The 15,587-nt window shown below is 38.8% G+C and overlaps 1 protein-coding gene and 1 long non-coding RNA gene across 8 annotated transcripts in view; one reads left to right on the top strand and one right to left on the bottom strand.

The window, feature by feature from the left end:
• ak7b (adenylate kinase 7b) overlaps positions 1–15,587 on the top strand; it is a 784,344-nt gene that overhangs the window by 256,357 nt on the left and 512,400 nt on the right. The gene's annotated exons all lie outside the window — the stretch shown is intronic.
• LOC144032103 (uncharacterized) lies at positions 3,199–5,803 on the bottom strand. The gene is made up of 3 exons (XR_013287687.1): positions 5,718–5,803; positions 4,966–5,167; positions 3,199–4,033 (listed from the first exon to the last, which is right to left on the bottom strand). It is a non-coding gene; the product is annotated as an uncharacterized LOC144032103 (long non-coding RNA).

The raw sequence follows: 15,587 nt of genomic DNA, 5'->3' as shown, positions 1-15,587 counted from the left end.
CGTCATATAGTATGTCAAAAACTTTAGATTTTTTACCATGGTGTTGTCCCAGGTGTTGAGATGGTACATCCCAAGTTTGAACTCAATTGGGTTAACCGTGTAGGAGAAGTGGGCAAAAGTATGACCCCTGTAAATGTGCAAAAATGGGCCAAAATTGGACATTCAAATGATCATACCTCACTTCCTGTCTATTTTAAGGTACAACTATCAAAGAGGTTTTTGTTCATCTGGATGTGCTACAGGTGCCACACAATTTTCGTAGCCGTAGGACAATCGTAGCGGGACAGGGATCCGTTAAACCTATGTAGGTGGCGCTACAGAGCCATTTTTCTGTTATCATGTATGGCGACTTTAAAATATCAAATTTTTCGCCAGGCCTGATGTGCGTGTAAAGTTTGGTGAGTTTTCGTTCACGTTTAGTGTCTCAAAAATGCGATTGTTTGCGGAGAAGAAAAAGAATAATAATAAGAAGAATTCCTACAAAAACAATAGGGCCTCGCAGCGGCACCGCCGCCGCCGCTGCTCGGGCCCTAACTAGAGCTGCGAGCAGCTATAAAGGGCCCTCGCAACCTGGGCCACGTTGGGGTACTTGCACGTCGGGGTACTGGCACGTTGGGGTACTGTCAAATCGGACAAGGACCATCTAAAATGTTTTTGACAAGCTTTGTGAGTGCAAAAGGCCAAAGATGGTGTGCAATTCCCAAAATAAATTCAAAATGGCGGACTTCCTTTTAGGTTTAGCATACGGCTACAGAATACTTTTTGTAGGTCTTAAGCTAATAGGTATGCCTCCCAGTTTTCACAAATCTAGGTCAAGTCATCTTTAGTTGTGTATCGCTTGAATCATACAATTGGAAATGCTCCATAAAAATGCATAGAGGGCGCTATTGAGCACAACGTTGGGTTACTTGCACGTCAGGGTACTGGCACGTTGGGGTACTGTTACATGGAACAAGGACCATTTAAAATGTTAGTTTTTTCCATGCCTTGTTTGTGCAAAGTTTAATGAAAGAGGCCAAAAATGATGTATAATTCCCAAAATAAAATCAAAATAGCGGACTTCCTCTTTGGTTTGGCAAATGGCTACATAATACTTTTTTGTAGGTATTCTGCTGATAGGGGTCTGTCCTAATTTTCACAAATCTAGCAGAATCATACAATCGGAAATACTTCATAAAAATGTCTAGAGGGCGCTATTTATTGCAAATTGCACAATAAATCTCTAAAAATTCATGTTCATGACAAGTCTGATGTGTTTGCAAAGTTTAATGAGTTTTCACACATGTATAGATAAAAAAACAAAGCAGCACTTTACTTGGCAAACAATGCATCGCTATAGCAGCAGCGTGCGACAAAATAAAACTTGCGATAACTTTGCCTCTTAAACATCTTACGATGAAAGACACCAAGTTTGAAGACGGTCGGATGAACTTTGTACGAGGAGTTCGTTAAAATATGACCCCTGAAAAAGGCCACAAAAAATGGCAACAAATCCCATCGTAAATCAAAATGGCGGACTTCCTGTTTGGTTTAGCACATGGTTCCAAGAGACTTTTTTGTACATCGTAGGCTCTTATGTATGCCTGCAAATTATCATCGCGCTAGGTGAAACGTACAACCGGGAATGCTTCGTTAAAGAGGAGTTTTCTAGCTCAAAATGTGATGCCCGGCCCCTGGGGGACTTCCTGTTGGGTTTAGCACATGGCACCAAGAGACTTTTTTGTACATTGTGGGCTGTTACATATGTCTACAAATTTTTGTAGCTCTAGCTACTTCGTACAACTGGGAATGCTTCATTAAGAAGGATTTTTTTCCTTTGCAAAAAGTGCATGCCACGACAACAGCGTGCGACGAAATAAAGAGCTTTCAATAACTTTTCATCCTCTACATCTTAAGATGAGTCACACCAAGTTTGAAGATGATCGGATAAACTCTGTAGGAGGAGTTCGTTAAAATAAGACCCCTACGAAATGGCCCAAAAAATGGCAACACATTCCAAAGTAAATCAAAATGGCGGACGTCCTGTTAGGTTTAGCATATGGTTCAAAAAGAGTTTTTTGTACCTCGAGGGCTGTTATATACCTCTACAAATTTTGGTAACTCTAGGTGAAACGTACAGCCGGGTATGCTTTGTTAAAGAGGAGTTTTTTAGCTCAAAATGTGATGCCCGGCCCCTGGGGGACTTCCTGTTGGGTTTAGCACAGGGCACCAAGAGACTTTTTTGTACATCTTGGGCTGTTACATATGTCTACAAATTTTCGTAGCTCTCGCTGCTTCGTACAAATGGGAATGCTTCTTTAAGGATATTTTTTTTCCTTTGCAAACAGTGCATGCCATGACAACAGCGTGCGACGAAATACAAAGGTTTCAATATCTTTTCATCTTCAACATCTTAAGATGAATCACACCAAGTTTGAAGATGATCGGATAAACACTGTAGGAGGAGTTCGTTAAAATAAGACCCCAATGAAATGGCCAAAAAAATGGCAACACGTTCCAAAATAAATCAAAATGGCGGACTTCCTGTGAGGTTTAGCATATGGTTCAAAAAGAGTTTTTTGTAGGTCATAGCCTTTTACATATGTGTACAAATTTTCGTAGCTCTAGATTAAACGTACAACCGGCAATGCTTCGTGAAGTAAGAATTTTTAAACTCTAAATTTGATGCGTCGCCGCCGTCATATAGTATATCAAAAACTTTTGATTTTTTACAATGATGTTGTCCCAGGTGTTGAGATGGTCCATCCCATGTTTGAAGTCAATCGGGTTAACCGTGTAGGAGAAGCGGGCAAAAGTATGACCCCTGTAAATGTGCAAAACTGGGCCAAAATTGGACATTCAGATGATCATACCTCACTTTCTGTCTATTTTAGGGTACACACATCAAAGAGGTTTTTGTTCATCTGGATGTGCTACGGGTGCCACACAATTTTCGTCGCCATAGGACAATCGTAGCGGGACAGGGATCCGTTTAACCTATGTAGGTGGCGCTATGGAGCCATTTTTCTGTTATCATGTATGGCGACTTTAAAATATCAAATTTTTCGCCAGGCCTGATGTGCGTGTAAAGTTTGGTGAGTTTTCGTTCACGTTTAGCGTCTCAAAAATGCGATTGTTTGCGGAGAAGAATAATAATAAGAATAACTAGAGCTGCGAGCAGCTATAAAGGGCCCTCGCAACCCGGGCCACGTTGGGGTATATGCAAGTCGGGGGACTTGCACGTTGGGGTACTGTTAAATAGACAAGGACCATGGAAAATAGAAATGCATTTGCCGTGCCTTGTGTGTAAAAAGGTGCAGTAAAAGGCCAAAAATGATGCACAATTCCCAAAATAAATTCAAAAGTGTGGACTTTCTGATGTGTGTGCAAAGTTTCATGAAAAGTCGCTCGTTTGATATTCAAAACCAGCATCTGTTTATTTGAAAACATTGCATGGCACAGAGATGGTGTGTGATCAAATAAAAAGCTTTTTGATGACTCTTAATGTGGTGTCGCTGTGCAACACATATGTATTCATGACATAGTGAAGTATTGTGACAGTTTTGTAGGGTCCAGCAAACAGTAAATGTGTGACAGTTATTCAAGAAAAAATGTAGCTTTGAAGCAGGCTAACCAATGACATCATCTAAAGGGGAAAAAAGCACATGAGCAAGCATAGGTATAAGTAGAGGAGAAAAAGAGATGAAAGAAGTGCGAGAGATGGAACAGGAGAGGAATGCAGCTGTTTATGTATAGCTGTTGTAACAGGACAGATTAAATAACACTTTAACCTGGGGTTAACAGCGCCCTAGGACAGATAAACTCTTTAGTGTAAAAGTTTTCTGGGACAGATGAATCCCTTGGGGTCAAAGAGTTTGGGTTAGCACATAGTCTGTCTTAGGATAATGTACCTCCATGGATGAATTAGTCCTAGGACGCTTTGACCTGCGGGCTAAAAGTTCAGGGGGGTTAACCTGTCCTGTTATATTGTGATCATCGTCTTCGTGCATGTCCTCAGTGGCTTCTTCTGTCTGTGTGGCAGCATTTGATACATCTGTAGAACAAAAAAGAATGAAGAATCATGTTAGATCTGTGAAGTTTGGTTGTCTTAGGTGTAGTTTACAGAACAGTCGTGTGCATATTTTTAGCATGGTAGTGTCTTAATACAAATGCATATTATGTAATGCACTGTATATGGATATTACAGACGTAATATTTGACGGTGATCTTATATTCATAGTTTTTGCCCGTTAATAAATAATATAGCTAGTAAGTAATAAGACACGCAAAAATGGTATAGTTGAATCCTCTGGGTCAAAAAGCAATGTTTTAGGATTGTGTGATGAAATGATGAATAAAAGTAAGGATACGACAGGTACATAAATGGTTATGTAAGTGTAAAATTTGGCATGGTGTGTCCAGATACATGCAGGATAAGTATAAAATATTATGGTGTGTGATTGATTTTTTCTTAGTAAAAATTAGTATTGTAAAGGTCATGTCACAGTATGTCCAAAATTTTTTTTTTTTTAAATCTATGGTATAGAAACATCATAATCAGGGGCAAAGACATAAACATAATAATAGTAATTAATAATGATAGAATTTAAATACAATCTTTTCCATGAATATGTCAGTTATTTTGAGAAGATACAGAAAAAAAAGAACTTTGAAGTGTCTATCAGTGGATGAAAGAGGGCAAGATCACAGCATAGCTACATGATATCAGTCACATTTGAAAGTAATCAAGTGTAGTATGTATTCACATTATATACATTGAGAAATTGAGGCTCAATAATCAGTCAGTGTTTTAGTTAACAGTCCAATGTTACCTTCAAGATATTCCTAACAGAAAAAAAGGAACGTGCATTAACAAAAAAATGTAAAAATGTCCATTGTCAAACATGTCATTCATTATACACAATGTGTAGGATGGGGATGCTTGCTGTGTTAGTGTTTGTGTGTCTTCCATGTCATATAGCTTACCATCACGGACAAATGCATCACATGCATCCTTTATATCCAATGCAGTCTGGAGTTCTTTCACAAGCTTGGTTTTGAAGTCTATCTGTTTTTCAAGTGCTCGATTGACTCGAGTCACATGGACTAGTTGGTTCATTTGGGAATGAAGATCAAGGCTGCGCTGGTATAAGTCGTTGCGACTGAAAGCATGATCAATGCATGCATACTGTAATGACAAAGCATTCAATGAAAATCAGTCATGTTAGATTCCATGATTCTAAATAGCAGAGGTAACGTGTTGGTGCAAAACGTTGTGGTCGTGTTGCATGTTACTCAATGGCTGTGTGTGTCAAAACGAGTTTATTTGAAAGAATATACAAATATATACACACGGACATATATATTTATACAGTATAACAGTACCGCATGTATTGGTTTTAAGGAAAGAGTTGAAAAGCAGTGTTCAGAAAAAAGCATAAGACGCACAAAGTACCATTTCACTACATGTAATAAGTTGTCAAGTAGACATGTGAATTAAGTGGTTAAGATAGTGGCTACTGTGCAAGTAAGCTTCAATTGTCTCTAAAAGGTTAGCATATGTGTTCTACATGATACAATGGCTAGACGTGCTCGTGGAGAAACATTACAAACAGAAAAACACACTAAAGGTGCCTTTAACAAACCTGTTAATAAATGAGAACTTAATACATATATGTATGGCATACTGTATATGATTGAGAAAGTTGTCCTGTTTAGTTTATGTATTGTATACTTACGGAAAAAAGTTGGCAATCTTTGCGTATGGAGATGATTAGAGGGTCTTTATCAAAAGAGAATTTGCTTGGTGATTTGTTCATGTTCTGTAGAAAAGCAAAGGAGTAGAAATAAATACAGTATCATACTTCATAAACATACAAGAAATTTGTAGCTGTATTAACCATTGTTGGTATTTGAAGTGATAATTTAGGAATAGAAGTGTAGTGATTGCAGAATTTATAGAGTGCTTACCTTGTATGACTTTGTAGATGGAAATGTCTTTTGTTGAAAGAGCTCTTTGTTGTCTACTATATATGCAAGGACAAGCATAAGTAGGTGTGGTTATGAAGTACTTGACCATTGAAATAAAGCAGTGGTATCAAATGTATGGACCGTGGTTTGGCTCAGGCCTGCAAAGGGGTTTAATGTGGCACAAGAGATAATCTTGTAAGGTACAAAAAATAATAATAATATAATAGGTATGCCTCTGAGTTTTCACAAATCTAGGTCAAGTCAAGTCATCTTTAGTTATTTCGCGCTTGAATCATCCAATCGGAAATGCTCCATAAAAAATGTATAGAGGGTGCGATTTATTGCAAATTGCACAAGAAATCTCTAAAAATTCATGTTAATGACAAGTCTGATGTGTGTGCAAAGTTTCACGAGTTTTCACACATGTATAGATAAAAAAAAACAAAGCAGCACTTTACTTGGCAACCAATGCATCGCTATAGCAGCAGCGTGCGACAAAATAAAAAACTTTCGATAAATTTGCATCTTAAACATCTTAAGATGAAACACACCAAGTTTGAACACGGTCGGATGAATTTTGTAGGAGGAGTTAAAATATGACCCCTAAAAAAGGCCACAAAAAAAGGCTACAAATCCCATCATAAATCAAAATGGCGGACTTCCTGTTTGGTTTAGCACATGGTTCCAAGAGACTTTTTTGTACATCGTGGGCTCTTATGTATGCCTCTAAATTATCATAGCGCTAGGTGAAACGTACAACCGGGAATGCTTCGTTAAAGAGGAGTTTTTTAGCTCAAAATGTGATGCCCGGCCCCTACGGGACTTCCTGTTGGGTTTAGCACATGGCACCAAGAGACTTTTTTGTACATCGTGGGCTGTTACATTTGTCTCCAAATTTTCGTAGCTCTAGCTGCTTCGTACAACTGGGAATGCTTCATTAAGAAGGAATTTTTTCCTTTGCAAACTGTGCATGCCACGGCAACAGCGTGCGACAAAATAAAAAGCTTTCAATAACTTTTCATCTTCAACATCTTAAGATGAATCACACCAAGTTTGGAGATGATCGGATAAACTCTGTAGGAGGAGTTCGTTAAAATAAGACCCCTATGAAATGGCCCAAAAAATGGCAACACGTTCCAAAGTAAATCAAAATGGCGGACTTCCTGTTCGGTTTAGCATATGGTTCAAAAAGAGTTTTTTGTACCTTGAGGACTGTTACATATGTCTTCAAATATTGGTAACTCTAGGTGAAATGTACAGCCGGGAATGCTTCATTAAGTTAGAATTTTGAAACACAAAATTTGATGCCTCGCCTCTGGCGGACTTCCTGTTAGGTTTAGCATATGGCACCAACAGGCTTTTTTGTAGATCATAGTCTGTTACATATGTGTACCAATTTTCGTAGCTCTAGATTAAACGTACCACCGGCAATGCTTCGTTAAGTAAGAATTTTGAAACTGTAAATTTGATGCCCCGCCACCGTCATATAGTATGTCAAAAACTTTAGATTTTTTACCATGATGTTGTCCCAGGTGTTGAGATGGTACAGCCCAAGTTTGAAGTCAATCGGGTTAACCGTGTAGGAGAAGCGGGCAAAAGTATGACCCCTGTAAATGTGCAAAAATGGGCCAAAATTGGACATTCAAATACTCATACCTCACTTCCTGTCTATTTTAGGGTACACATATCAAAGAGGTTTTTGTTCATCTGGATGTGCTACAGGTGCCACACAATTTTCGTAGCCATAGGACAATCGTAGCGGGACAGGGATCCGTTAAACCTATGTAGGTGGCGCTACAGAGCCATTTTTCTGTTATCATGTATGGCGACTTTAAAATATCAAATTTTTCGCCAGACCCGATCTGCGTGTAAAGTTTGGTGAGTTTTCGTTCATGTTTAGTGCCTCAAAAACGTGGTTGTTTGCGGAAAAGAATAATAACAAAGAAAAAGAAGAAGAAGAAGAAGAAGAAGAATAACTAGAGCTGCGAGCAGCTATAAAGGGCCCTCGCAACCCGGGCCACGTTGGGGTATTTGCACGTCGGGGTACTGGCATGTTGGGGTACTGTCAAATAGGAAACCATCTAAATTGTAAACGTTTTTGCCATGCTTTGTGTTTTTAAAGTTTCATGGAAAGGCCAAAAACGATGCACAATTAACAAAATAAAATCAAAATGGATTGGCACATGGCTATATAGAATACTTTTTGAATATATTCGGCATGCCTGCCAATATTCACACATCTAGCTGAATCATATAATCGGAAAGACTTCATAAAAATGTCTAGAGGGCGCTATTGAGCCATTTATTACAAATAGCACAACAAATCTCTAAATAAAATATTCATGTTCTAGACAGGTCTGGTGCGTGTGCAAAGTTTTGTGAGTTTTCACCCATATTTAGACTCTCAAAAAAGCATTTTTCTTCACAAACAATGCATGGCTACAGCAAAGGCGTGTGACAAAATAAAAAAATTCAATAACTTTTCATCTTAAATATCTTAAGATGAAACACGCCAAAGAATGAAGACGATCTGATAAGTTCTGTTGAAAATATGACCCCTATAAAAGGCCCCAAAAAATGGCTACAAATACCAAAGTAAATCAAAATGGCAGACTTCCTTTTTGATTCAGCATATGGCTTTAGAAACCTTTTTGTAAGTCTTAGGCTGATAGGTATCCCAATTTTTACAAATCTAGCTGAATCATAAAACACAAAACATTTGCAAAAGCTTCATAAAAATGTCTAGAGGGCGCTATTGAACCATTTATTGCAAATTGAATAAGAAATCTCTAAAATATTCATGCTGATGACAAGCCTGATGTGTGTGTAAAGTTTCATGAGTTTTTGCACATGTTTAGACCCAAAAAAAAAAGTAACATTTTACTTGGCAAACAATGCATCGCCATGACAACGGCGTGCGACAAAATAAATAACTTTCGATAACTTTGCATCTTAAACATCTTAAGATGAAGCACACCAAGTTTAAAGACAGTCGGATAAATTTTGTAGGAGGAGTTCGTTAAAATATGACCCCTAAAAAAGGCCACAAAAAATGGCTACAAATCCCAACGTAAATCAAAATGGTGGACTTCCTGATTGGTTTAGCATATTGCTCCAAGAGACTTTTTTTGTACATCCTGAGCTCTTATGTTTGCCTGCAAATTATCATAGCTTTAGGTGTTTAATCAAAACGCAAAATATGGTGTGCAATTCCCATGCATTGCTATGGCAACAGCGTGTGACAAAATAAAAAACTTTCGATTACTTTGCATCTTAAACATCTTAAGATGAAACATACCAAGTTTGAAGACAGTCGGATAAATTTTGTAGGAGGGGTTCGTTAAAATATGACCCCTGAAAAAGGCCACAAAAAATGGCAACAAATCCCATCATAAATCAAAATGGCGGACTTCCTGTTTGGTTTAGCCCATGGTTCCAAGAGACTTTTTTGTACATCGTGGGCTCTTATGTATGCCTGCAAATTATCATAGCGCTAGGTGAAACGTACAACCGGGAATGCTTAGTTAAAGAGGAGTTTTTTAGCTCAAAATGTGATGCCCGGCCCCTGGGGGACTTCCTGTTGCGTTTAGCACATGGCACCAAGAGACATTTTTGTAGATCCTGGGCTGTTACATATGTCTACAATTTTTCGTCACTCTAGCTGCTTCGTACAACTGGGAATGCTTCATTAAGAAGGATTTTTTTCCTTTGCAAAAAGTGCATGCCACGATAACAGCATGTGACGAAATAAAAAACTTTCAATAACTTTTCATTTTCAACATCTTAAGATGAATCACACCAAGTTTGAAGATGATCGGATAAACTCTGTAGGAGGAGTTTGTTAAAATATGACCCCTATGAAATGGCCAAAAAAAATGGCAACACATTCCAAAGTAAATCAAAATGGCGGACGTCCTGTTAGGTTTAGCATATGGTTCAAAAAGAGTTTTTTGTAAATCGAGGGCTGTTATATACCTCTACAAATTTTGGTAACTCTAGGTGAAACGTACAGCCGGGTATGCTTTGTTAAAGAGGAGTTTTTTTTAGCTCAAAATGTGATGCCCGGCCCCTGGGGGACTTCCTGTTGGGTTTAGCACAGGGCACCAGGAGACTTTTTTGTACATCTTGGGCTGTTACATATGTCTACAAATTTTCGTAGCTCTAGCTGCTTCGTACAACTGGCAATGCTTCTTTAAGGATATTTTTTTTCCTTTGCAAACAGTGCATGCCATGACAACAGCGTGCGACGAAATACAAAGCTTTCAATAACTTTTCATCTTCAACATCTTAAGATGAATCACACCAAGTTTGAAGATGATCGGATAAACACTGTAGGAGGAGTTCGTTAAAATAAGACTCCAATGAAATGGCCAAAAAAATGGCAACACGTTCCAAAATAAATCAAAATGGTGGACTTCCTGTTAGGTTTAGCATATGGTTCAAAAAGAGTTTTTTGTAGGTCATAGCCTGTTACATATGTGTACCAATTTTCGTAGCTCTAGATTAAACGTACAACCGGCAATGCCTCGTGAAGTAAGAATTTTTAAACTCTAAATTTGATGCGCCGCCGCCGTCATATAGTATATCAAAAACTTTTCATTTTTCACAATGATGTTGTCCCAGGTGTTGAGATGGTACATCCCAAGTTTGAAGTCAATCGGGTTAACCGTGTAGGAGAAGCGGGCAAAAGTATGACCCCTGTAAATGTGCAAAAATTGGCAAAAATTGGACATTTAAATACTCATACCTCACTTTCTGTCTATTTTAGGGTACACACTTCAAAGAGGTTTTTGTTCATTGGGATGTGCTACAGGTGCCACACAATTTTCATAGCCGTCGGACAATCGTAGCGGGACAGGGATCCGTTTAACCTATGTAGGGGGCGCTAAGGAGCCATTTTTCTGTTATCATGTATGGCGACTTTAAAATATCAAATTTTTCGCCAGGCCTGATGTGCGTGTAAAGTTTGGTGAGTTTTCGGTCACGTTTAGTGTCTCAAAAATGCGATTGTTTGCGGAGAAGAATAATAATAAGAATAATAATAATAAGAAGAATTCCTACAAAAACAATAGGGCCTCGCAGCGGCACCGCCGCCGCCGCTGCTCGGGCCCTAATAACTAGAGCTGCGAGCAGCTATAAAGGGCCCTCGCAACCCGGGCCACGTTGGGGTATTTGCACGTCGGGGTACTGGCATGTTGGTGTACTGTCAAATAGGAAACCATCTAAATTTTAAACATTTTTGCCATGCTTTGTGTTTGTAAAGTTTCATGGAAAGGCCAAAAATGATGCACAATTAACAAAATAAAATCAAAATGGATTGGCACATGGCTATATAGAATACTTTTTGAATATATTAGGCATGCCTGCCAATATTCACACATCTAGCTGAATCATATAATCGGAAAGACTTCATAAAAATGTCTAGAGGATGCTATTGAACCATTTATTGCAAATTTAATAAGAAATCTCTAAAATATTCATGCTTATGACAAGCCTGATGTGTGTGTAAAGTTTCATGAGTTTTTGCACATGTTTAGACCAAAAAAAAAAGCACCATTTTACTTGGCAAACAATGCATCGCCATGAAACGGCGTGGGACAAAATAAATAACTTTCGATAACTTTGTATCTTAAACATCTTAAGATGAAGCACACCAAGTTTGAAGACAGTCGGATAAATTTTGTAGGAGGAGTTCGTTAAAATATGACCCCTAAAAAAGGCCACAAAAAATGGCTACAAATCCCAACGTAAATCAAAATGGCGGACTTCCTGTTTGTTTTGGAAGATGGTTCCAAGAGACTATTTTGTACATCGTGGGCTCTTATGTATGCCTCTAAATTATCATAGCGCTAGGTGAAACGTACAACCGGGAATGCTTCGTTAAAGAGGAGTTTTTTACCTCAAAATGTGATGACCGGCCCCTACGGGACTTCCTGTTGGGTTTAGCACATGGCACCAAGAGACTTTTTTGTACATTGTGGGCTGTTAAATTTGTCTCCAAATTTTCGTAGCTCTAGCTGCTTCGTACAACTGTGAATGCTTCATTAAGAGGGAATTTTTTCCTTTGCAAACTGTGCATGCCACGGCAACAGCGTGCGACGAAATAAAAAGCTTTCAATAACTTTTCATCTTCAACATTTTAAGATGAATCACACCAAGTTTGGAGATGATCGGATAAACTCTGTAGGAGGAGTTCGTTAAAATAAGACCCCTATGAAATGGCCCAAAAAATGGCAACACGTTCCAAAGTAAATCAAAATGGCGGACTTCCTGTTCGGTTTAGCATATGGTTCAAAAAGAGTTTTTTGTACCTTGAGGGCTGTTACATATGTCTTCAAATGTTGGTAACTCTAGGTGAAATGTACAGCCGGGAATGCTTCATTAAATAAGAATTTTGAAACACAAAATTTGATGCCTCGCCTCTGGCGGACTTCCTGTTAGGTTTAGCATATGGTTCAAAAAGAATTTTTTGTAGATCATAGTCTGTTACATATGTGTACCAATTTTCGTGGCTCTCAATTAAACGTACCACGGCAATGCTTTGTTAAGTAAGAATTTTGAAACTGTAAATTTGATGCCCCGCCACCGTCATATAGTATGTCAAAAACTTTAGATTTTTTACCATGATGTTGTCCCAGGTGTTGAGATGGTACAGCCCAAGTTTGAAGTCAATCGGGTTAACCGTGTAGGAGAAGCGGGCAAAAGTATGACCCCTGTAAATGTGCAAAAATTGGCAAAAATTGGACATTTAAATACTCATACCTCACTTTCTGTCTATTTTAGGGTACACACTTCAAAGAGGTTTTTGTTCATTGGGATGTGCTACAGGTGCCACACAATTTTCATAGCCGTCGGACAATCGTAGCGGGACAGGGATCCGTTAAACCTATGTAGGGGGCGCTAAGGAGCCATTTTTCTGTTATCATGTATGGCGACTTTAAAATATCAAATTTTTCGCCAGGCCTGATGTGCGTGTAAAGTTTGGTGAGTTTTCGGTCACGTTTAGTGTCTCAAAAATGTGATCGTTTGCGGAGAAGAATAATAATAAGAACTAGAGCTGCGAGCAGCTATAAAGGGCCCTCGCAGCCCGGGCCACGTTGGGGTACTTGCACGTTGGGGTACTTGCACGTTGGGGTACTGGCACGTTGGGGTACTGGCAAGTTTAGGTAAGGCACATTGGAAGCAGAATTTCTTTGAAAATGGCATGATAAACCTTGACATGTGGATTTTTTTTTTTTTTGTAAAAATACCGTTAAGTTGGTGTATTTTTTTTTATGCCTCTAGGGCTAGGTGGCGCTGTATATATAATGGAATGTTGTCATAGGGATACCTTCAAGCCTTGACTCTAAACATACATGTCAAGTGTGGGATTTTTTTGGAGCATGTACCGTGGAGTTATTAAGCATATCCTTCATTCACGATATTGCTTTTAATGTCCATTAGAGGCTATCAAAAATAAATAAAAAAGTACATGTTTGGATAAGTCTAATGCCAGTGAACATTTTGAGTGGTGGAAAGTAAAAGAATATTCATAAATGACTTAGTTATCACACTTAGAATGAGTTTACATTTTTTGTACAAAATACCGTATGTGGGGTATTTTTTTGTTTTGCCTCAAGGGCGAGGTGGCGCTGCATATATAACTGAATGTTGTCATAGAGATACCTTCAGGCCTTGACGATAAACATACATGTCAAGTTTGGGATTTTTTGGAGCATGTATCGGGGAGTTATTAAGCATATCCTTTTTCAGTGCGAAACACAAATTTTGATGCCCCGCGCTCATCATATAGTATTTCCAAAAGTCAAGATTTTTCCGTCTGTTGTTGGCTCAGGTCTTGGCATGGTCCAGGTCAAGTCATAAGTCAGTCGGATAAAACATGTAGGAGAAGTGGGCAAAAGTATGCCCCCTGAAAATGTGCAAAAATCGTCAAAAATGGGACATTCAAAAATTCGTACCTCACTTCCTGTTCATTTTAGCATATGGGTCCAATAGACTTTTTTGTAGGTCTTTGGCTCCGTCATACACGTAAAAATTTTCGTAGATCTTGCTTAAACGTAGAATCGGGGCTGCTTCGTTAAAAATTTCTAGGGGGCGCTATTGAGTCATTTTTGTAAAAATAGTACAATCAACAATAAAATATTGTTCATTTTACCAGGCCAGATGTGTGTGCCAAGTTTCATGAGTTTCTGCGCATGTTTAGACCCTCAAAACTGGCGTTGTTTTCTTGGCGAACAGTGCTTAGCCACGCCCACAGCGATTCGCGAAAACTCACAAACTTCGTGTTGTGACATCATGAAGGCCGAAACCCTCATCTGAGCAAATATGAGGTTGGTCCAGTTAACGTGTTTGGAGAAAAATGTACAAGAAAATTCGTTAGAAAAAAAATTGCCACTAGGTGGCGCTATCAGTAAGATGAAATATAAGTTCGTAGATGTCTTAAGGGCTGGACTCTCATCAAATGTGTGAAATTTTGAGAAGATAGGATCATCTCGGTCAAGTTCATGCAGCTTTTATTGTCACGAAAAATTTTCGGACTTTGCGTCACCGTAGCGGCCACGCCCTTTGGCGAAAAGTTACAATATTCGGTGTGGGGCATGATCAACATCTTAAGGCTTTTCTGACCAATTTTCAACTGGATCCCTTCAACGAGCTCGGCACAGTAGCTAAAAACGTAAAGTATGACATTTATTGTTACCACTAGGTGGCGCTATATGTATAACTGAATTTTATCATATAGATGCTTTCAGGCTGTGACTATTACGTTGCCTGAGAAGTTTGAGATTTTTTGGAGCTTGAACATGGGAGTTATCACACTTAGAATGAGTTGACATTTTTTGTACAAAATACCATATGTGGGGTATTTTTTTTTCACGCCTGAAGGGCTAGGTGGCGCTGCATATATAACTGAATTTTGTCATAGAGATACCTTCAGGCTTTGACTATAAACATACATGTCAAGTTTGGGATTTTTTGGAGCATGTACCGGGGAGTTATTAAGCATATCCTTTTTCAGTGCGAAACACAAAATTTGATGCCCCGCCCTCATCATATAGTATTTCCAAAAGTCAAGATTTTTCTGCCTGTAGTTGGCTCAGGTCTTGACATGGTCCAGGTCAAGTCTAAAGTCAGTCGGATGAAATGTGTAGGAGAAGTGGGCAAAAGTATGCCCCCTGAAAATGTGCAAAAATCGTCAAAAATGGGACATTCAAAAATTCATAGCTCACTTCCTGTTCATTTTAGCACATGGGTCCAAGAGACTTTTTTGTAGGTCTTGGACTCCCTCATACACCTAAAAATTTTCGTAGATCTTGCTTAAACGTACAATCGGGGCTGCTTCGTTAAAAATTTCTAGGGGGCGCTATTGAGTCATTTTTGTAAAAATAGGACAATACATGATAAAATATTGCTCATTTTGCCAGGCCAGATGTGTGTGCCAAGTTTCATGAGTTTCTGCGCATGTTTAGACCATCAAAACTAGCGTTGTTTTCTTGGCGAACAGTGCTTAGCCACGCCCACAGCGATTCGCGAAAACTCACAAACTTCGTGTTGTGACATCATGAAGGCCGAAACCCCCATCTGAGCAAATATGAGGTTGGTCCAGTTAACGTGTTTGGAGAAAAATGTACAAGAAAATT

Source organism: Festucalex cinctus, chromosome 12 (assembly GCF_051991245.1).
Source record: "Festucalex cinctus isolate MCC-2025b chromosome 12, RoL_Fcin_1.0, whole genome shotgun sequence".
Classification (NCBI taxonomy): domain Eukaryota; kingdom Metazoa; phylum Chordata; class Actinopteri; order Syngnathiformes; family Syngnathidae; genus Festucalex; species Festucalex cinctus.
Note: the sequence above shows the minus strand (reverse complement) of the source record. Positions and strands in the feature narration are given on the sequence as shown.